The sequence below is a fragment of the Stegodyphus dumicola genome, chromosome 1 (genome assembly GCF_044657685.1).
Source record: "Stegodyphus dumicola isolate Sdum_Otavi_A_Nest chromosome 1, ASM4465768v1".
Taxonomy (NCBI): Eukaryota; Metazoa; Arthropoda; class Arachnida; order Araneae; family Eresidae; genus Stegodyphus; species Stegodyphus dumicola.
The window spans coordinates 294033930-294058327 of NC_140768.1; positions in this window are offsets into that span (position 1 = coordinate 294033930).

Genomic DNA, 24398 nt, shown 5'->3' on the forward strand with positions numbered 1-24398 from the left:
AAGTTGTCAAAAGCAGAAATTCAGGTGGCAGATAAAACCGCTTTGATGAACCTGCTGGCACTAGCTAGAAACCAGTTTTAAATTCTAAGAAAATAATCTATAAAATGTTTTTAAAAATCAGGCTAAATGAGAGTAATAATAATAATACACAGGTGAAAAGGGAAAAGAAGAATATAATCACAAAAATTCGATAAGGATGTTGAAATCTCTTTCATCGGTTATAGCAAGCTCTGAAGTGCGCACATCACTCGAAGTGTAAGTCATGTGCAGCAAAAATCAGCAATATTAAAAAAATATTCTGAAAGCTTTTCAGATTTTATATTACTTCCAAAGAGGCTTTTTTAACTTTTTGTGTGTTGCCTTTATTTATTAAATATCATACTCTTCGCTTTTAAAACATAAAATTCAGTTCAAGAGCAATATAGCAAATATATATATATATATATATTTAGAAACCTTTAGAATTTCCGATACACAGTGTCGCGCGGTGGAGCTAAGATTTTTTTTTTTCCTCGCTTTGAAATCGTTGTTGCATAATCAAAACCTCATAAATGCTTTACAAAATAAGAAGCAGATAATAAGGCAAAATCCAAATTCCAAATTTGGGCTTCCAGATGCCCATATGTGGGTAGAGACGTACGTTATTCAAAATTAGATGGCTCACAATGTGAGAAGCATACATACATTTATGCAGATTCTTCATTATTTAATTTCGTTAAATATAATACAAGGCGATAATATCGAGTGGCAACAATTTGAAAAGTGAAACGCCGTTTATAGGTAAAACGCCAAAACGAAAAAAAAAAAAAAAAAAAAAAAAAAAAAAAAAAAAAAAAGCCAAAACGAAATTAATAGCCCTTAGTGTTAAAAATTAAAGAATTTAAAGAAACATTTTTAACACTGTAAAATAAACATTTTATAAGAATCAAACTTACTAACACTATCCATGTTGCAAATATTAAAACGAAAAGTAATTGAAAAGTGATATAATGGTTATTGTATTAAAAATGTGAATGAAAGAAGGTATTGAAGAGTGAAGTAGATAAAGGTACTGAAGGAAACGCGTTTTAAAGAACAATATAGAGTTATATAAATAAACTCTAATGTCAATTAAAAGATGTGGAAGAAGGTAAATAAGATAGTTTAACTTTATGAGAGTTTTGTGTTGGTAGAAACATATTTATGTATGACCACATCAAAATAACCTTTAGGACAGCGGTGCCCAACCTTTGTCCTCTCACTAGCACATTTTGGCCTATTGTGAGCACATTTTGGCCTATTGTGAGCACATTTTGGCCTATCGCGAGCACATTTCCAAAACACCAACGTTTGGGTTAAACATATTTCAAATCTTATGTGATACATCTGAAATATTAATTTCGGCAAATGGGTTTAAGATGAATAATAATATAGGGCACATACAAAACGATCGGCGAGCATGCTTGTGCTCACGAGCACAAGGTTGGGCACCGCTGCTTTAGGATATTAAAAAAATGAATAAATATGGTGGAGTAAGAAATTTAAAAGTGAAAAAACAGCAAATGAAAATTGAATAAATTCACTGATAATAGAAATTGTCAACAAACTCTGTGTGATAACAAGGAAAGTAACGCATGATAATCAACTGTTACCAGTCAAGTTTTTGACCACATTGCTTATGTAATTTAAGAAATTGAAAATAATTTATTAATAATGATGAAGCGAGAAGAACAAATGCATATGAAAATTATGAATAAAATATTTGATATGGACACCACGTGACTTCTTTCTACTACCTAGTAAATTGTCGGGATTCGTTTAATTCATCAAAAACTTAATATTTTAAAGCAACTTTAGTTTGATTTTCATTTTTCAAAACACGCTTTTTTGCCAGAAACTGTTAATAAGCTAGGATGCGTGTATACAAAGGAAGTTGAAAAAATTAGCATTTAAGGGAAAGTTTTGGAAGGTGATTTTAGATCGTGTTACATCTGCTAGAAAATTACGTTGCTATCTTGAATTTCTAGCGATTAGATTTCTGTGGCGTTGAGCGCTTCTAGCCATTCAGCTTGTTTACGCCGACTTTTAAGAATCGGAGACTTCTTGCGCGTTAAATTATTCTTTGAATCATTAGGCTAAACTTACTACATTTAATTTTAAGTTTATCATTACATGTTCGAGTTAAACCAGAAGTGAACCAAGTGGGCCCTCTGTCAATTTACACTGACTTAAAAAAGGCCACTTTACACCCTTCATCGGAGTTGTCGCATTTAAGACCTGAGGATAATTCCTCACACTGTTTTCTAAGTCTCGTTAGTTTATGCTACGGAAGAAAACTAGACTCTATAAACATTTTTTGCTGAACTTCATTTAAACTTACTTCTTTAAATTTCATTAGAGATGGATCTTTCATTCAATCCATTCAGTTATCATTTCCCGGTAAGACAAAAACACATTAAAACTCAAAAACTCTTAATTAAAAATTGCAATATACAGAAAATTTTAAAACACCAAATACACCTAAAAACAGCTAAAACATTTTTTTTTTTTTTTTTTTTTTAGTTACAGTTTCTACCGTAAAACAAGTAATTCGACCAACGGGCAGAAAGACCAAATTTTCGGTGCACAAAGTTGAAAGTTAACTGTCTGCTCCGCTGTGCAAAAAGACACTGAAGTTGGCGCACCAAGTGACTTATTATCAACAAGTGACTTATTATCTAACTAAGCGTTTCAAACATAAACAGCTGACAATCTCGTTAGGCTTAGCGCCACTCAAACCTTTAAACTGCTGATAATTAAGTAAAGACATGAAAATCTTAACCGTAACATGAGAGCAACGTAATTTAATCACTTTTAACCAACATATAAAAATAAAAAGACTGAATTCAGCGAGCCGGGTAACACACATATATATGGTGGTACCTTTGATGGGACCGATTACAGATGAAAAGGAAACTGCATGTTCTAGTAGTCCCATATACAAAATTTCAACGTTCTAAAGCTAATTGTTTTTGAGTAATGCGAAAATCTCTTCTGAATCCATTTATAATCCCCTTTTGGAAAAAAGAGTACACTATTCTGCCTGTACGTACAGATGTCACGCAAAAAAAGAAGGAAAAAAAAAAAAAAAAAGGAATGAATTCGAGAGAGGTCAAAATGGATATTTTCACTGAAACATGACATCCGAAATTTTTCAAGATTACAATACTTATTTTACTTCGTAGAAGGAAGTAAAACTTACTAGGTAAATTGATAGCTACGATTTATCGTACATAGCTTAAAGTTTCCTAATTGAAAAAAGAGGAACCTGAATATGAAAATAAAAACTATAAAATTAAGCAGTAAAGCTGTATAATTGCACATACAGAATAACATGAACTGGTTGTGCAAAAACAACTCTTTTCTTTTATTAATAGGTTTTTTGGAAATTATTCATAGAGAAATGAATAATATAATTTCAGACATAATTGATAAAAGATACTGTGAAAAATCAGCAAAGTTAGGGAACAATCCCTTAAAATATGAAAGATGTGTTACAAAAGCATAAATGTGATTATACGTCAAAGGCAAATAAATCTGAAGAGGCCTTAAAAACAATACAAACTTGAAACGTAAAAGTGGATAAACGGCATTCATTTGCTGATTTTGCACTTTTCATTTAATCAGCTTTTTTCATTTGCTCTATAATCTGAAGGTGGTTATTGTATCTACCTACTTGAGTATGCTTTGAACAACACAAAAGTAGCATGAAAATAAACTACCTTATTCCCATTCTTTTATGCAATTTGGTGTACATTATAAATTGCACATATTTGTGTATATGCATATACATAAATATATAGGCATGTACATACTATACACATATATGTGTATGCATATACACAAATGTGTATATACATACATTAAATTTGCGCATATTTGTCTATACATAAATTTAGATAAGAAATTTATATATATATATATATATATATATATATATATATGGAAACTGTGTGTTGTTGCAGTAGTACGATCTCGCAAGACCAACTATTTCGCGTCAATAAGCCTTACTTGAAAAAATAAAATTTTTTAAATCGATTTTGTCTTCTAACAGTGATATAATCATAAATATAGAATATTAAAAAATTCTGAATAAATTTTATTGCTGTTGCTAAAGCTCACCTGTCTGACCTATATTGAGCCCAAGCCCACGAAGGTCCTCCTGGCAAGGAGCGCAAGTTTACGCCTATCGTTGGCAACAGCCTTGAACACCTTACAGGTGACAGTGCGATTTAGCTCCGTTCCGCCCCCAATTGTGACGGACAGCACCCCGGGGAAGGGGAGATTCCAAGTGTCCCCCAGCCCTTTTCTCCTACCAGAAAGCTTCGCCGCATATTTAGAGTGTTCCCCTGCCGCACGGACACTATACATTTACAAACATCCCTGCCTTCTCTGAGATTCGAACCTGGACCTTTAGGCTCGGCAGTCAGCGACGCTAACCACTACACCGGTTGAGCGACTGAAATATCTAATTAAATTAAATCTAATTAATTCATATCTAAATTCAAAATGAAATATTTGACTTGTATTGATGAAATGCTGTACAAAACTTACCTGAATCTACATCTAAACATATGTAAAAATTAATAAAATATATTATTAAATATTACATTATAAATTATTCAGAAAGAAGACAGTCTGTGATAATCGCTAGCATTTCGTTAGTTATGAAATACATTTTCAGGTCGGGTTTTTAATTATTTCTCGACTCCTGGGAATTCCCTCATTATAGGCATATCTACAGGAGTATGTTGATTTCGGATGAAGATGGATTTTCCCCCAGCTTTTGTTCATCGAAATTATCAGTTTCATAGCAGTTTGGTGATCAGATCATCATCGGAAAGAAATGGTGAAAAAATGAATTTCATTCACATAACTCTGAACTAAATTTGCTTGCGCAATTCCGTAAATTCAATTACTTAATAGATCGAGATTCCTCACTTAAATCTACAAACTTCGGTGTCAAAATAACAAGTCAATCATGGATTACTATGTAATTCGAATATACTCTTCTTCCATTAAAATTTTATTTCTCTTAGACATCCCACTATTAACTTAAACATGTATCTTTTCATATATTTTGCATTACTACCACCCTTTGTCGCTGCCCTCAGTGCGCAATTAGATTAGGTTTTGAACTGTTTTTTACTTTGTATTTATTCTCTTATACATACGCAAACTTTAATTAATTAAATAACTATTTTAATTATTTCTAAGGACCCTAAATCCTCAAACATGTGTGCAATTAGGAGACCATCCTGCAATACGCTTCCTCATATACCGCCTTAGTTTGTTTTGTGCATATTTTTAAGGCTGCAGCTTCTAATTAACAGCTTTCTTTCCTTAGACGTTGCTGGAACGACTTCAAAGTAATAGCTTTAAATTAAATATTTCCATCTATATCATCTTTTTCAGAGCTTTTTAAGTTTTTCTCGAACAGTAGATTTTAATTTGGAGATTTTACGGCATCGTAGCTAACAAGATGCATTCAAAATCTCGGAACTTATTAAATTTATTAACTTAATATGGAACGAATAACTGGAAAGCTTTTGCTATCCGGTTTACTGCAAAAGTTATTTGAAATAACTGAGTAGACTTTATGAGGTATTTCTCCCGCCTTCGTAGCGTGCCTTCAGTTTCTTTTTGTCGAGTAAGATCAAAAGTAAACTTTCAGTTTTGTGCGTAGAAAAATGTGCTTTCTTTGCCCAATGGCCGAACTGGTATTTTTGCGGACAAACTTTAATTTGAATTGTGAAAATTGTTTTAACTGTATTTGCTGTTTTATATTTTTCTGTATCATCAGATTTTGATGAAGATATTTTGAAGATTTATGTATCTTTGCTTGCCGCGAAGTGAGAACTGAATTAATTGAATGAGAACCACATCTCTTATAAGGTATTTCTCGAGCCTTCCTAGCGTGCCTTCGAGGTGTAGTGGTTCTGCACACTGGGCCGGTATTCCAGAGGTCCGTGGTTAGATTCCCGGCAAAGGCGCTGCTAATTTTTTATCCTGCCTGCTTCCCAAAATATCTAATGTCTCTACAGTGGCGCCCGAACTAAAAGGGTGTTGGATGATGTTTCTCCTCATCCAGGATTTGCCGATTGGGTTTCCTAAAAACCCCAGTCGCCCTTTAAAAGGGTTTGTATATAAGGTACTTCTCCCGCCCTCCTAGCTTGCCTTCGTGGTGCAGCAGTGTAAAATCAAACCAATCACTGAAATAAGTATACGAACGAAGAAAAAACACAAATCAATCACACTTTTGCACTTTCACAAACAAATCACCGCAAAAATAAGCAAAATAATGCAGCTGTCCGAAACGCACACAGTAATGGCGCAAGCATGCGCAGAATTCAAGAGAGGGTATAGCAAATTGGCAAAGAGGCAGTCTGACGTCACAGATTTCAAAGACATCTCCCATTAATTCCCTGCGAGAAGTAACATGAATTTGCTGCAACTCTATTGTGCAACAAATTACTTTCCTGAAAATAAGCGCGATTCGCAAGAAACTGTGTGTAGTGTAATATTCATCTGCAATCTTTCGACGGGGAATACTGTACATGCAGTTAACAATGGCATCATTATATTCTCTGACAATAAAGCATTTTCTATTTCTGGTATCTCTGGCTTGGTAAATCATCGCGCTGTATTTCCTGAACATAAAGCCAAGACAAAAGGATCTATGAAATAATCATTATTTTCTTCTATAGAAAAGAAATAATGGCTATTTCAAAATCTCATTTCCAATAACGGACAATTCAGGATGGTTACCTGGGTGATTGCAGATCTATGTGTTTTATGTCTTACAATTTTAGAGTCAGTTTTTGCTCTTTTAGTTTTCTAACTAATCAGACAATCAGATGTCATACATCAGTACCCAAAATCTCTATATGAAGATTCTTCGTGTTCTGTTTATAGATTGATTTAACTCTGCTTAAAGCAGTTCGGAAATCTCCTCGTCTTCTTGTCAGGTCTACAAGATCTGGTACACTTTTCTACATCAAGATCAGTTAAAAAGATAATTTCATGGCAATTTTTCTTAAATTATAACAATAGTCAGAGATAAATTAAACACTGTACTGTGCTTTTTGTCACAATATTTGCTCAGACTGAAAAGATACGACTCATATGTAATGGTATGAGACATACTTTAAAAGTAAGAGATTAATTTCAACGGTAAGTTACTTGGAGTTTTCCCCCTATTTTGACACTGTTCTTTGCTGAGTATTTACTTATTGTTTGTTCGTAAAAAGCTAATAGCCACTGTAATGTTTATAAGTGCTTTATGAGTTTAGAGATAATGTAGCCAAACAGGTCTTCAGTTTTGGACTTAGAACCTTGTTTTCTAAATAGTTGTCATCTGAGCTACGAGGATAGCATTGTACAGACATTGCATTTTTTTTTTAAAGCAGGAAACGTGAAAAATAAGCAACGTCCTCGCTGGGACTCGAACCTGAACCTCTCGAATACGCGCCGAATTTGGTACCCTTATAGCACGAAGGCATGCTGGAAGGAGGGAGAAAATCCCTATAACAGTATCTTGTAAAGTATTTACTGAAACAAAGCCTCGGCTTAGTTTGTGCTAAATTTTCAAATTTTCAATTACGAACTGTCAGGGAATGGCTAAATAAGTTTTTATTTGACATGCGTTTTCCGTTTTGTGGGAAATTTGCATTCTCCATTGCGGCTGCGCAGTGCTGAAGAAATGTAAATTCCAACGCTATAGAGTCGTGTGGTAGAAGCCAAGAAGGGTGGATGCGAAGAACTGCCTGTCTAGGGAGTGTGTCGTACCTGGCTATCGACGTGACCAGTAGCCGTGATTCTTTCCATCTTGGGGGAAGCGATGGGATGCACGAAATTTTGACATGGAATAGATGGGACTAGAATGAGACTAGAAATGGACATTCAAGACTAGAACGGGAGTAGGAATGTAGCATAGTGTTCAGGACAGCATCATTTATATGTAGTATGGTATGGAATTGTTGCAGCAAAGGACCTGCCGACATACCAGTCAAGGTATTCACCTGTTACCTATCTCCTTGATGTTATGTTGTTTTCGTCACGTCATACTTTGACATATCTTGTTCATTGGGTTTCTTACGCTCAAGCACGTATTAAAATTTATGTTTCACTTACAGCAGGTATCCTCGTTTGGTAAGCAACCAAGTTTTACATTATGCAACTCTCAATATCGCCCAAAATTAAGTCAACAGTATTGACAGTCAAATAGTTACTGATTTGCAAACAAGCTGAAATCTCTGTATCTAGCCGGCGGAATGGACATTCATTCATGTTATTTCACATCGGAGACGTTATAAGTAGATGTGAGTTTTAGATATGTGAGCCTTTATATAATTTGTCGTTGCATAGAAGATTTTAATAGTTCTGAACTTTGCAGTATTAACGATTTAAATGTCCAACACTAATTTCATTGTATCAAGCAAAAGTCAGTAGTAGATTTATTTCTTACATTCGAGTGATTTCATTCTTAATGGCATCTCTTTCAGATGACTGCAAATTTCTGTCTTTCACCTCACGCTACCATTATGAGCTACAGCATGTCCACACTTGTTTCAGAATGGCGGTAAAGGTGGAAGTGGGAAAGAAATTAAAGCACCCAATATTTAATCTCTTAATGGCTAATGCTTTTTGTCACTGCAGAGTAGCCTTAATCTCCCTTTATGCACCGCTGCGCGCGCAAAAAATGTCAGTACCCAATCGAGGATCTATGCAAATGGGAACACTCGCTGAAATGACCGACTTCTTTCGTCGTTTAGAGGAGCTTATTTTTAACGGACTTCCGAATCATTAGCGACTAATGTCTCTTTGTCGAATACAACGATAAAGTGCTGCTAAGAACTAAGCAAGCATGAGCCTTTTAAGGCGTGTTGATGCGTGTTCGCATTTTTCCCTTTCTTTTCTTTTTTATTAAATTCTTTTTTGAGAAGGTCGTTTGGTGCTCTTTTGAATTCTCTGCGGTCTGTTATAAGAAGTTCGATTGACTTAATTGAGTGAATTGGATATTTAGAAATTCAAAATGTATTAAACGTTTGCTATTTTAGAAATGTGGAACTTCTTGGCTGGTGACCTATGCTTCATCTTTCAATATTTAATCTCTTTATATTTCCGAAAATTTACATAACTCTATTACGTTATTATAACATCTAAAATTGTATTAAAGGTACACTGCGCAAGAAAAATGGAAGAGTTCTATAACTCCCGTTCTACTAGGATGATTGACGAAATTTAAATTGCGTTTTCCACGCCTCGAAAGCGGAACTTAGGATGTGTATTAGATTTATATATAGAATTGTTCTAATATCGGTATTTTGACACAAAATCGGACTTTCCTTGAAATGACATGCCAATGTTTTCCATACAGACCTCCACGAGGCATCCCTCTCTTTCCGTGTAGTGCCTAAGGGCGGAGCACGTAATAATAAGAAAAAAAAAAATGTTTTCCATATTTCAGTTTTACGACTCAAACTGCCAAACTACCAAGTTTTGTAAAAATCGCGAGAGCAGTTTTTAAAAAATTAGCTTTAAAAATTTAGCTCCTCAATGTTAATTGAATTTGACATGTATTGATTAATATCTCTTTTTTTTATTAAACTTGTTTGATTCTTTCTTTCCCATTTCAAAATGTAGGTTCATTCCAAATAAAATTCGCCCATTTTTTATGATTTCCTTTAAAAATTTGTATTTTTAAATAATTTTGATAAATTTTTTGGAAAAACGTTTGAATTATAACTCATAATGTTTTTACCATCTCCTTAAAGTAGATGTATTTCTAAGCATACCTACAAAGAATTAGAGTTTCTTAGTCAAAATTTCCTAAGCTATACGTGAATTAACATATTGGCGCAATTTGAAATTTGGCGTATTTGTTATAAGCAATAATAACGCCAAATGTGGTTTATGCACTTTGTTAAAATTATTTCAAAGTGTGAACAATGACGTTTTTTCGTTTCGTGGACAACGAAAAAAATTAAAGGAAACTAGCTATAATTAAGAAGTTTGCCAAGTGAAATTTTCTTGCCTCAAACTGAAAAAAAAAAAAAAAAATGCCAAGATAAATGTTTAAATTTCTCACCAAAAATTACAAAATTTAATATGTAGGCATAATTTGAGTCATAGAATTGAAATATAGAAAAAAACATTGCTATGTTATTTCAGAAAAAATACCCGATTTTGTGTCAAAGTACCTATGTTAAAGCAATGCTATATAAATCGAATACATATCCTAAGTCGCGCTTTCGAGACATGATAAACGCAATTTGAATTTCGTCAATCGGCCCAGTAGAACGGGAGATATAGAACTGTCCACCCCGCCCCTTTTTATGCTATATGGAATCCTGACAGCTTAAGGGAAAGAATGTGGTGTCAAATTCAAACTTAAATCATGTTGTGGATGTCTAGAATTTAGTAAATAGGAAGATTTGTTTAAGCTACATTAGGCGTCGCTTAAGGTGATCAAGTTTATCGACGGCTATCCTGATAGCATTGATCGAATGCTAACAATAAATATTCTTGAAAATAACAATGAAATGTAACTGATTTTGTATCAATTTAACTAGAAACATATAGTAAATAAGTACTTTCAGAACATTTTAATCAGGAAAATGCGAAAACTTTTCATGAACCATTTATAATGCATTTAAAGCAAAAGTTCAATTGTCCTTGAAGCTAATGAAACTTATTTAACAGATTCTGTACTCTTAATCTCAATATTCATTAGAAGAGACCATGTCAATGTAAAATTTTACATTAGGCAGGAAAGAGGTCTTAGTTTGACAAGGATTGATCATTTTTCCTGTCCATACCAGTTCACCTTCATTACCGAACATGTCACATTCCGTAATTTTCGAAAGAAGTTTCACGTTCTTCACTTCCTCCACATGTTAACACATTTAGTATCAGACGTTAAAGTAAACCTAGACTCAAAGGTAAACAGAACATGCGCCCATTGTTGTTCTCTCGAGTTCTGATGTTCTTTGCACCCATTTAAAATGATTCCTCTTTTGTTGTGAAACCAGTGAAACACACAGTCTTGACTATCTGGCATAAAATACCTTTTGATTTAGCCTTCTGTATACAATTTATCTTGATATAACAATTCCAGTGGCAGCTGCAAGCTCTGAACCTAACCTCAAAATACTAGACTGTATAAAAACAGAAGAGAAACACGCCAAGTGAAACATAAAATAATAACGCAACAACCTTTTGAGCTTGACGTAGATTTAGTCAAGATCTCAATGGATGTCGAGGGCTAACAAATACAGGTACCTCTTCATCAGGAGCAAATAAATCCAAAGACTGGAAAGCGGTGAATCACGGTGACGACTAGTATTCGACCTGACAGCCTTTACTCCGCAGTTATTTCCCCTACTGTGGTAGTCTTTTAGTGAGAAGCAAAATCCACTTTGATTAAAGTGGAAAATTCTTGAGTTTTAGTTTCATTAGAAGTCTTCCTTAGCGAAGAGGTGAATGCGGCGCCATCTAAGGACCACTGATGAAATTATTGTAGAAGATGTCCGCTAGCGTGTCGCCATCTGTTGAACAGCAAATTAGAAAAGTCTTAGCAATTATTATATGGAATACACAAGATGAAGAAGAAGGCATAAAATCTGAGCGCTAGTACAAGTCGAAAATAATTAGTAAATCTAGATAAAGTGTAGTATAACACTATTACTGTTCGTCCAATATTACTGTTCGTACACTATTACTGATTGTAATTTTGGTCACGTGAGGCTCGTCACAAATGCTACTAAGTTGAGAAAATCTTAGCATTTAAAGGAAAATAAATTAAATTCTCTTCAGCAAATTTCAGCATAAGTTCGACTGTTCTAAATGCTAACAGCATTTTTTGGGTGGTATTGCGGTAGATTTATGAATTTATTGAGCTATATCTGTGAATTGATTGATAAGCCGGAGGACTTTAGGTTCTTGAAAAATTTGTAGGATTTCTTAAAGTTGTTCTTCTGGTTTTAATGTGTTTTTCAATGCAGCGCTGTAATTAGCTTTTGAAGTATTGAAGGTTTTGCTGTTTTCTAAATTGGTTTTCGAAAGTGTACAGGGAAAATCTTCATTTGTGGGTGGTGGCGGTAAAACTTTAATTTCTTCTGATTTTTCAAATCTTCTTTTGTGTATTTTATACCCACGATACGAACTGACGTGACCTTCAGAACAAAATAGACATTTCAGTTTTTGATTTTTCTTTAAGAGTGTATTGCTACGGCGATTTCCAGTGCATTTAACACATTTAACTTGCTTGAAACAATTAGTTTGTGAGTGGCCAAACTCTTAGCAATTAAAACATTGGATGGGTCTATTTCTAGGTGTGTATTTTTCTATAATAATATTAAAATCGAACATATCGTTAAGTCTGTGAATATTTTCTCCTGCTGACTGGAAAGCAGTGGGCGCAACGGTTGTATTTATATTATAAAGAGAACTATTTTTACTAATAGAAGGTAGTACCATCTATTAGTAAAAATAGTAAAGAAACTGAAAAATTAAGTTAATAAAATTTTAAAAGCGATAGGAAAGTCAGGATTAAAAGTTATATCTGATCTATTATTAGAAACCTTTGGACTTGGCAGCATTTTCGCAGCTGGGTAAGAAAATTCCACTGTTAAAGCAGCACGAAAAACAAAACAAAGAAGAAAACAAATATCACGAAACAAGCTTCATTAAGCTTATGGTTAAGACTGCATTCTACTTTTAAACTATATATCACGTGTCATACAATTTGCGCAGCCATCCAGTCAGAGTAAATACCACGATTAGCCAAGGAATATAGAAAAGAAATTAATATAAAACTGGCTGTTAATATAACGTAAATAAATGTCACAAAGACAGCTTAAATTTGGTTAAATTTGCTTAAAAAGGAGCCAAACTTTATGGCAATGTAAATAAAATTTCTAAATAAAAATGTTTTGTTCTTAAACTCCTTGAAAATTAATCAGCAATTTAAAAGAACCAGACTGAGGAAAACCTTCGGTCTAATAACTTAAACAAAATCGAAACTTCTGCATGCATAATAACTTAAGCTTTCTTTGAAACCTCATTTGAACCTAATGGGACACAATAATACATCAAGCATAACAATTTTGTTCCTTATTAGGGAAATGAAAACAAAACCCAAAATGGAAAACAAAGTTGCCGAATTTATGAAATTTCGAGACTATACACAGTTACCATTATAAGAGATTAAAGCAAATTCGTCAAAGTATATACATGTTCTCCTAACAACAGCTAGAGGGGACTGCTGGAGTTACAAAATGCAGAATTTAATTTTGCTTATTTGCTCGTATTTTGCCTTCTAGCCATTTCAGAGAAACATAAGTGTACAAATACTTGTTTGTTAGATACGAATTCCGAACTTTTAAAGGTGTTATTTTGCTTAGTTTTATTTTCCAGCTAAATTAGCGATTTGTGTGGCTGCATTTCATTCTTAGATACACGATTTGTTTCTCTTTAGAAATATATTTTTGAAACGTCTTTTCCCCCCCCCCCTTGAATTCGCACATGCAAAAACTTGCCTTTAGCTATTTTGCGAATTGAATGCTTATATTTTGAATCATTAGCGCGTGAATTTACATTTTCGCATATTTTAATACTGGTTTTGAAAATCTTCAGTATGTCTATTTATTATGCACTATTATTTGAATCAAAAACTCGGAGGTCTCAACAAAAGGCTAAAAAAAATATGAAGTGCAGAATGAGGGAATTATTGATTTTTTGAATTTTAGTTATAGGTATATATATATTGTTGCGTGCGTACGGGTTCGTTACGAAATGAATGCACAAGTCCGATGAAAAATGAACAAAAATTTATTATTATCACAACAAAAATGCTATGTCCAATAGAACGTAATTCAAAACAGCTAAAGAAAGCTAATCCGCGAATTCGCTACAATCAACAAGAGCAGTTTTCTAGACAACAACAAACTAAGCAACTACTACGAACTGAGACGTCTTCCTCCTTTTATAAGATTTAAAAATCACGCGCTAGAATTTTCCAGTACTTTCTCGAAATCAAAAAAAGATATTTATTTATTTAATGCACGCGCTCTTGTATTTTCAATTTCCCGGCTTAGCTTTCTTTTAATATTCGTCACGCGCTGCTCTGCGCGAGAAATAAAACCATTTAATTTATAATTGAACTAACATTAGCTTTTTAAATACCAAATTCGTAACACTACCCCCTTCCCAAGGACTGCACGTCCTGGGCAGTACAATCCCTGGACAGGAAGCTAAACTTACAACTGTGGCATAAATGCAACTGAGGCAAAAACATTAAATTACAATATCAAACAACATAAACAATAAATGCAATAACTAACTTAAACAAATCAAATGCTATCAATTACTAAATACAAAACAAATACTAAATACAAATCAAATACTAAATGCAAATCAAATACTAAATACAAATCAAATCAAATACACATTTAAAAACAAAAAGGACCATGGTCTGATACTATTTACAATTATTTATATTACGTACTATGGTCATAGTAATGAGCTAACCTGTCGTAATGAACGACTTTAGGTTCAGAGTTCGAAGACTTACGGATCCGAACCACGACGTCATTCAGCCTGTTTATGACTGTGTACAGACCATCCAAGGTGACTGTAATTTCGAACAGAGTCCCTTCCGTCGAGTCGGATTCCACAACCACACCTTGTCCCTTTCGTGGAATTCATGTTCAGTAGCTCTTGTGTCGTATCAGGTCTCCATCTTCTCCGTCGCCAAGTTGACTCGCTCTCGTGCAAAGTTGTGCATCACTTCAAACCGAGACTGGAGATCTTGAATATATTCCTCAGGCGATGAAGGAGCATCCGGAGGGCGACCAAACAAGAGATCACAAGGCAGACGAAGGTCATGACCGAAGAGCATCTGTGATGAAGAATAGCCGGTAGTCTGGTGGACAGCACTGCGATAAGCCAGTAAAAAGAGTGGTAATTTATTATTCCAGTCCTGTTGGTTTCTGGAAACCACTAATGAGAGGTTATTAAGGATGGTTCGATTGAACCTCTCTACCATGCCGTCCGACTGGGTATGCAATGGCGTCGTTTGAGTTTTGTCAATGCCGAGGAGTTTTCAAAGTTCTTTGATTACTGCCGAGGCAAAATTCCTTCCCTGATCGGAATGTAACTGAAGAGGCACTCCGAACCTGGAAATCCAGTGCTGTATCATTACCTCAGCTACTGTGACCGCCTCTTGATCAGGAATAGAATAAGCTTCAGGCAACCCGGTGAAGTAATCAATGACAACGATTATGTATTTGTTGCCATCAGCAGTTCGTGGAAGAGGTCCCAGGATGTCAAAGGCGATACGTTCAAAAGGCACCCCTACGTTGTAATGTTGCAGCTTGCCTCGGCTGCGTTTCCTCGGTCCTTTCCGACCTGCGCAGGCATCGCAAGATCGGCACCACTTTTGCACGTCATCCTTTGAATTATTCGAGTGAAAGCGCGAACTCTCTGTAAGATCTTCATTATTGCAAAATGACCTCCCGTAGGGCTGTTATGTAGTTCTTTAAGGACATAAGGAATGCGGGATCTTGGAAGTATCAGCTGCCATCGGAACGTCTTCCCATCATCCGTTCGAATTTCCGGTATAAGACGCCGTTTCGAATGTGAAGTGAATCCCAGAGTGCCCAATATTGTTTGGTTGTAGGACTACAGATAGAAATGTCCTGCCAGGTAGGTTTTCTGTTTGATGACTCCATTAAATCAATTATGGGTTTAATGTCACGGTCTTCCAGCTGGTCTTTCCTGACTTCATCATCGGCAGCATTCTTCTCTTCATCGTTTAATTGCACTTTCTAAAGTAACTCTGATGTAATGCTTTCTGAAGGCACGGATTCTTGGATGTTACTCTTTCTTTCAACGGTGGTTACTGGAGTGCATGCTGCAACCACTTCCCCTTTCTTAATAATTCTCACCTTCTCAGTTACATTGGCGACTCTCACCGGGATAACCGTTCTGGATAGGTCGACGAGTGTTGAGGCTACTAGTACTCCTTTTGGGCTATTACAGTTATTTGGATATTCTATGATGTCCTAGCGGAAATTTCTGTTTTCGGCTATGGATCCGGGAAGTAAAATTTCTGTTCTTGCCGGTATTGTGATATTGTCTTGTGCTATGATTTTATGGACAGATTTAACTTCTTCATCATTAACTCCAAATAACGCTATGTCCTCAGATGTAGAATGCAATTCGTTATTTTTAAAGTCCAAGGAAAATTGTATTTCCTTAGAAAATCCAATCCGAGTACGCAAGAATCAGTGATCTCTGCTACATATGCCGTGTGATGGTAAGCGACACTTCCAAACGTGATGTTAACATTTACTTTTCCTTCGATGTCGATCTTCTCACCGGACACAGTTTGGAGGGTAACGCAGGGCGGCGTCCAGATAAGTTTGTTTTCCAGTTGTTGAGCCAAATCTTTTCGGATGATGGTAACGTTGGCTCCTGTATCTATCGTCATAATGCAGGGAACTCCTGCTGCCTATCACTGCAGAAATCTGAAACGCTTTAAACTGGGGCTTTTCATTATCTGGCAACCTCCGACCCGCGAGATGGCCACTAATTAGTTTTCCTGATGTTTGTTAGGAGCGTTCTTAACATCCGTACCCTGGGGTATTCTGCAGTTTCGTCGTATGTGTCCTTCAGCACCGCAGTTCCAGCACTTAACGGTCGGTTTCTTCTCACCAATATTACGTCTCAAGGAGTTGAGTTGTCTAGTTAAATCGTCTAGACGAGCGGTGACTTGATCCCCTGGCTCCTGCACTTGAGCTGCTCTGACTGGGTGGCGGTCTCGACGAGTGGCTTGCTGGGCTGCCTCGAATTTCATGGCGTACACTAGAGCGCTTTTTAAATCTTTAACATCCGCCATTCGTAGAGCCTTCTGTATTTCGGGATCACGGATGCCATCGGTAAAGTACTGCAGGGACAGGATTTCCCTCGTTTCTCTCGGGCACTCCGTAAAGGCGAGGTGGGACAGCCTTTTAACATCCGTGGCGAGTTCCTGGAGTGATTCGGTGGGCTTCTGTTGACGGGATTTTAATTGAAGCCTGCTGTAGTCTTTTAAACTCTCGTCACCAAAGCGCAGCTCCAATGCGCCGGATAGAGCTTCGAAGTCAAGTCTTTGGTTTTCTGGAAGCGTCTGCAGGATATCCGCTGCGTCTGCTCTCAGAGAAGCGGCGAGATGACAGATCTTAGTTTGGGAATCCCATCCATTCGCATCCGAAACGATAGAAAATTGTGTTTTACACACTTGCCAGGATGTCTTCCCATCATATGTGGATAACTTCAGAGATGGATGAGCAAACATCGGTAAGAATTTAAAACCCTCAGAATTGAAAGTAGGTTGCTCTGTCGCTATGCTATTCTTTAAAGTATCAACTTCTTTTGCAACAGTAGCAGAAACCCTTTCCTCAGTTTGGTGTTGGACGGCAGAAACTCTTTTTTCAATTTGTTGCTCTACCGCAGAAACTCTTTCTTGAATTTCTCCAACTTTGTCTTCAACTGTATCCATTCTTCCTTCCATAGCTTGGAACTTGTTTTCTATTATGCAAGTAATTTCTCTCTTCAATTCCTCTTGACCTACTTTCATTTTCTCCTTAATAGATTCCCGACCCAACTTCATTTCTTCTTTAACGGATCTAATTTCTTCTATAACAGAGTCTTTCATCTCTTCTGTAAATGTACCAAAGGCTGTCATGAATTGTTTTAACTGTTCTTCCATCGCTCTTGTGATTGGCATTCAATACCCCACTCCTGATACCAAAAATTGTTGCGTGCGTACGGGTTCGTTACGAAATGAATGCACAAATCCGATGAAAAATGAACAAAAATGTATTATGATCACAACAAAAATGCTTAAATTTTTTCAAATTATCATGCAGTATTACAATATCTCACAGTAGTTGTCTTTTAACTACTCAAATGTCCAATAGAACGTAATTCAAAACAGCTAAAAAAAGCTAATCCGCGAATTGGTTACAATCAACAAGAGCAGTTTTCTAGACAACAACGAACTAAGCAACTACTACGAACTGAGATGTTTTCCTCTTTTTATAAGATTTAAAAGTCACGCGGTAGAATTTTCCAGTACTTTCTCGAATTCATAGAAAGATATTAATTTTTTTAATGCACGCGCTCTTGTATTTTCAATTTTACGGCTTAGCTTTCTTTTAATATTCGTCACGCGCTGCACTGCGCGAGAAATAAAACCATTTAATTTATAATTGAACTAACATTAGTTTTTTAAATACCAAATTCGTAACAATATATATGTGGGTTCTTTTGTTTCGAAATTACCCATAATCCTGCAAATCCAACAGACATTGCATAGCAACCAGCAATCTAACATCAAGCTAAAATGGGTAAGAGGCCACTCTGGGATCGCAGGCAATGAGATGGCAGATCAACTGGCCAATGAGGCAGCAATCAACAATAATGCACAGGCTGTCTCAGCACTAATCCCGCCGTCATTTTTAAAAAGACAACTAAGAGACATAGGGAATAAACAATGGCAACACGAATGGGAGAATAGAGACACCGGCAGAAGGACTTTCGAATTCTACCCTGTAGTAGATAAAGAATGCTTACAGGCCAAACTCCTTTAGTAAACTATATCACGGGGCATGGCCCTTTTCCCACCTTCTTTTATAAGCGTGCTATCTCCATGACAGAAGCGTGTGTGGGGGGAGGGGGAATTGGCTCCCCCGACCACTACGTGTTCAACTGTAGCCTCACGACTTGCCATCACCTACCATATCCCACTACGGATATAGTACCTTACAAGAGGTTCATCATCAAACACGCACCTGCGATAAGAAATATATGTCAAATTATACAGCAGCTGAGCGCCCTAGGGCAGGATGTCTGCCAACCAACATAGGAATAATAGCATACACAGCGCAATAATTCTATGTCTCTATTGTAACTTAGCAGGTGCTATGTCTAAAATTGTAAATTTGTAAGTGTATAAGTAACTGTGTAATGTAAGTAATGTAAGTAATAGTGTAATGTAAGTAATTTAATCAATGAGTGTAATACGTCGTACTATGTGTACTTTTAACATAACGTAATCGGTAATGTAGTCATTAGCGCGTGTAACGCGTGCCCCATGTGTATTATTTTAAGTAACGCATATATGATTATAAGGCAAAGTATGTGTGCCTATCTTGTTATATAGCATAATGTCATTTAAGAAGTAATAGCAATAATGTAAACTATAAGTAATCCAGTTATAAAGTAACTTAGTTCGCAATACAATTAGCTTAACGTAGTATACAGTCAGGTTATAACTCTAATAAGTGTAGATTAATGTCATGCATTATGTATGTGTAGTCTAATGTCATGTGAAGTGTAAAGTATGTATGTACTAATTCATGCAAGTATTATGTATAAGTTTAATGTCATGTCATATATCATGTATGTAATGTTATGTTTCATGTATGCATTATGGCCTATGAACACCCAGGTCAACTATTAACATAAGAATCTGTACAGAACCAATGTCAAACTGGAATAGCCCCTGTATGGCCATGTAAACTTTTTCATGAAGGCTCAGTAACTCCCGGTGCGCCCTTGTGGGACCCCAGGGAGTTCTTGTATCTATATAGGGGAGGGCGTGGGACATATGCCTGTTTACCTCCGTTAAACACCAGGCGTCCCCGTCCTCCGTCACCTGTCACCTGTTTCGAAATTACAATTCATATTCAAACAAAACACATTTAATAAAACATTAATGCATCAATAATATAGTTCATCTATTAATACGACAACTATAACGTCTTACATCTCTTAATACCACATCTATATCATCTTGCATCTCCTCTTATAAAACAAAGTGGCGAGAGTTCTATCAATTTCACTCGTGCAGTCAACAGCTAAAATTTAGACAGCGCGCGAGGAAAAATATTAAGCTATGGATTTAAAATCCCATATATATAAAGTTTGTCTGTGTGTGTGTATGTGTTCGCTAATAACTCAGTCACCACTATGGTCACCGAACTTTCTACAATTCTTTTCTGGGTCCTGAAAAACACCGACGTCAGCTTTTTCAAAAAAAAAAAAAAAAAAAAAAAAAAAAAAAAAAAAAAAGTTGCTAAAAATCAGAGATATTAATTAAAAACTAAACAAAACGAGGATTTTCGCCCTCATTTTTCCGAGTGGCAACAGTCCTGCACGCTGGAGATGAAAATCTGCTTCATTTCGAAAGTTTTTGCCATTACTCGCTTTTAAATCGTAGAGTTCGTTAATAAAAAATTTCTTCTAAGTTTCACGATGAAATAAAAATAGCATTGCCAAACATTAACTACATTATTCCCGATTCCGAAAATTCATTGGGAAGACATCTTCGCACGGCTTTAATAAGCCGAAATATTAATTAAAAAATCTGAAAGCGCTAATTTTTGCATTCATTTTTCCGCGTGGCAACAGTCTCGCGTGTTGGATATAAAAATGCATTATATCGAAAAGTGTTGCTATTGCTCGCTTTGAAATCGTAGAGTTTGTTAATCAAAAAATTTGTATTTTTACAAAATTGTGTGGATTCTGCATTTGTTTGTTTGTTCGCGTTATTGATTTCTGACGAATGTTTTGGCACATTTATTCAACTAAAATTGAATATAGGTGAAATATTGGATGGAACTTGAGCTTTTTACGACCATTTGATTAGACAGACAAAAATCATTCGAAACTGCTTGTAATTGTTTCTGATATAATGAGAGAGAATTAGTTTATTTTTCTATCAAAATTTTTTATGTGGGTTCCAAATCGCAGCAGACTGAAAAATTTCTGAGTATGAATCGTATTTTTTGCATCGTGATTAGAGAAGGATTACAGCGGTATCGTTCTCTCTGTTGTTGAATACATTACCCTTAATCTAATTCAACTAGCATCGAGTACTTCCGTTAGCATAAAAACGCTGTCAAACAGCAAAATGTGCTAATTAACAGCTGTACAGATGGATAGAAAGACATCAACATATCAATTGTCTATTATGTATGCATGTGATTGTCAAATTATGTTAAAAGTATAAGAGAATCAGTACTTTTGTATAAGATGATAAAATGCTTGACCAGAATTTAAACACATTAAATAGAAAACTGTAATAATAATCAATATCTCTTTTACTATATAAAATTGAGAACTCTGCTATAAACAGTTTTTTTTTAAAGTTTTGCAAAGAAACGATTATTTTTTAATACTAGTAGATCAAAAAAGTACACTTTCATGAAGAAACCTTCAGTCTTATAGCGCTGTTACGTTACAACATAACTAGCGGTAGTACCCGATGCCAGTTAATTAGATTGAGAGTAATATATCTAACAACAGAGAGAAAGACACTGCTGTAATCCTTCTCTAACAACGATATAAAAAATACGATTCATAGTCATACATTTTTCAGTCTGAACCCAAATAAAAAATTTGCATAGAAAAAGAAACTATTTCTCCCTCATTTTATCAGTTTTAAATCACGCTCGAAGTCCCCTCAGTTTTTAATGATTTTCGTCTTTCTAATCAAATAATCGTAAAAGCCCAAGTTCCATCCAATATTTCACCTATATCCAATTTTAATCGATTAAATATGGCGAAAAAATTATCACAATTGATCAGAAATCAATAACGCGAACAAACAAACACACAAACATCCATTCTTCTTTATATATATATAGATTTTGATTAACAAACTCTACCATTTGAAAGCAAACAGTAACAACATTTTTCGAAATAAAGCGCTTTATCTCCCGAGACTGTTGCCACTCGAAAAAATGAGTGCGAAAATTAGCGCTTTCAGAGGTTTTAGTCCAAAGGGGCTTTGTCCCTGAAGGACTTGTAAAGATTATGTTAATTTTATTAACAGTTAAATTTTGAGTTAAACTTTCTTTCCTATCGATTCTTACTTCAACTTACCATTTCCGGCTAGAACGCAGTTTTAGAATCACGTCTGAATGTTAATGAGGAAGAGCGGTATATAACCACCAAGTTTTACAATCTCAGTGACAGCGATACCAGATATTCTGGCTGCACGCGCCCGCCCTTTTAGGCTAGTCTCTCGAAAGCTATTATTACGCTCGGCCGTACTTTAGGCCTTGATAGCTTCGCAGTCAATTAGCGTTAAGGGGCCAACTCCGTTAGAATTTTGATAGCTTCGGCTATATCTCTTTAGTTAAGATTAGTTTAGTTTAATTCTCAGTTTCTTAAGTTCAAGCCCAAGTGTCGGCTTTATTGTACAACTCCAAGACGGAGTTTTGTTAAACTTTATTTGGAATAGTAAAGGGTTATTTTGTTGTTTCCTGTCACACGTTGGTTATGTCTTGTTGTTTCCTGTCACACGAACTCAAGCGATTATTCGCTTATCAGCTCTTAAGATTCTTCACTTCCAACAGTAACTTAGAATTATACAGTGGAGAATCCTACAGACTATTGTTTTCGTTTTGCGATTTTGTGTTGGTTCGCTATAAAATCCGTTTCACTTTCAAACTGCTGCCACCAAATTTAGAGTCCTGCATTATGTTTGAAGAAAATAAATAACGAAAAATCTGCATAAATGTATATATATTGCTTGCATTGTGATAAAACAACGGTACATAGAGCCATCGAATTTTGAATGACGCAATCCTACTGCGAATATGGGCATGTGGAAGCCCAAGTTTGGAATCTGTTTTATGATCTATTTTGCATTTTGTAAATATTTAATGAATTTTTTGATTAAGAAACTCAAGGAGTTCTAAGCGAGCCATTGCAGCGTTATACAGAAAAAACATTTTTATCTCCAGCGCGTGAGACTGCGTATCGGAAATTCTAAAGATACGCTCAATTTAAAACTATTTTGCGATATTGTTCTTGAGCTGAATTTTATGGTTTAAGTGCGAAGAACTTGATATTTAATAAATAAAGGTAACAGCCAAAATGTTTAAAAAAAAAAAAAAAAAGCCTCTTTGGACGTAATCTGAAACCTTTCAGATATTTTTTAATTAGTATTTCGGCTGATTAAAGTCGTACAAAGAAGAGAATAGTCGAAATGAATTTTTGGAATCGGGAATAATGTATTTAATGTTTGGCAATGCTTTGTATTCCATCGTAAAGCTTTTAAATTTTTATTAACAAACTCTACGATTTGAAAGCGAGCAGTGACACGTTTCGAATGAAAGCAGATTTTCGTCTCCAGCTTGCGAGACTATTGCCACTCGGAAAAAGGAGGGCGAAAATGATCATTTTTTTAAAGTTGTTAACTAATATCTCTCATTTTAGCTAATTGCTTTTGAAAAAAGTCGACGTTGACCTTTTCCAGGACCCAGAAACGAATTGTAGAAATTTTGGTGACGACAGCTGTAGTAGTGACTGATTTATTAGAGGACAAACAAACAGACTTTCTTCTTCATATATTGTTACGAAATGTACAGGCGCAATAAGATCGCTTGGGCAAAGGTAGGCAAAGTTGCCACATTTGACAAGAAATCGCCCATTTGGCGAGAAAATTGGCGATATGCCATGGACGGATAGAGAACCTTTTGGAATGAATTCTTACCGGTTTAGTACAGAATGTTCTCGAACACAAGCCGAAAGCTATATAAACCTTGCTGGTCCGCAGTCAGTCAGTGTATGTCTCTCATCGAGTGTGTGTCTCGTCTAGCGATTCAATCCCTGCGGAGTGGATCAAGTTGACAGCCGGGCAGCGAGTGCCGAGTGGGTCGTCGAGTGCACCGAAAGAGTCTCATAGTATATCGCGGTTAGCGCATCGTTGAGAGAGAGCGTGTTGAGCTCAGGGAACAACTGAACCGAAGAGTCAGGAGCTGAACTCGTGTGTCGTCGAGTGCATCGCGTGTTGTAGTATGGAGAGTCTCGAGAGTACTTGGAGTTCCGAGAACGACCAAGCAAAGTCGGGAGCTGCACTCCGGAAAGCAGAGTCGGGTGCTTTGCAGGAAGCTGTCTCCACCGTGATAGCCTGATAACCTAAAGGCTGTGTCGCTGATTGTTCCAGCGAGTGTTTATAGTAGATCTACGACGACTGTAAAAGTGACTTTGGAGCTGTCCTGACAATACTGGCTAATAAAGTGTGTTTCGATACTTCATCACGTAGTGTCGTCGTTATTCACTCCAAATCCATACGAACCCCGTACGAACGTGAAGGAAGAAAATAACGTAACAACTAGTGTCAGAAGAAAACGAAAAACTCAACAATATATATAGATAGATATATAAATAAATATATACATATAATTTCCCTCTCTATCTAGATATATATAATCTTTCTCTCTCTCTCTCTCTCTATATATATATATAGATATATATGTCTTAAAATATTATATTTCAAACTTAATATTTCACAACAGAATTTATATTTTTGAAATCTT